At 36.4% G+C, this 497-nt stretch overlaps 1 protein-coding gene across 1 annotated transcript in view; it reads left to right on the forward strand.

Annotated features, from left to right (window-relative positions):
- Positions 1-497, forward strand: part of LOC107575374 (mucin-5AC-like) — a gene marked incomplete at its 3' end in the record, with an annotated part of 46,748 nt that overhangs the window by 2,147 nt on the left and 44,104 nt on the right. The gene's annotated exons all lie outside the window — the stretch shown is intronic.

Consider the following 497-nt stretch of genomic DNA (forward strand, 5'->3'; position numbering starts at 1 on the left):
ATAGAATGTCTAAAGTGGACTATCGAAATAAAGTGTTACCAAGTTGTATATTAACAGTGTTATCTTACAATTCCTATATAACTATAAAAGTACCAGCGTTGCGCCTTCATTTGAATTATGATGGTATAAGTTAATGGTAATGTACAACAGCTACAGGCCTTATATGGCCAGTACATTTTCAATTGACATTCCATGCATTCAGAAGATTCTAGTTTTCTGTTTTTGATGAAGGTTAAATGACTTTTTGCAAAGTTTAAAAACAAATGGGCAAAATTATGTCAATTTTTTGCTAGGTTTGTGTGGGAACTTCAATAGTATTCAAGCAGATGACTTCATAACTGTTAGTGGATCTCCTGAAGCTACAGCAGTAGACTTTGCCAATGGCTGGAAAGCACGAGCCAACTGCCCTGATGTTAAAAACAGCTTTGAGGATCCCTGCAGTCTCAGCTTAGATAACGGTATATCTCGATTCACTTTAGATGAGATAATGGCGCCTG

The sequence above is a fragment of the Sinocyclocheilus grahami genome, unplaced genomic scaffold (genome assembly GCF_001515645.1).
Source record: "Sinocyclocheilus grahami isolate Dianchi unplaced genomic scaffold, SAMN03320097.WGS_v1.1 scaffold2599.1, whole genome shotgun sequence".
NCBI lineage: Eukaryota > Metazoa > Chordata > Actinopteri > Cypriniformes > Cyprinidae > Sinocyclocheilus > Sinocyclocheilus grahami.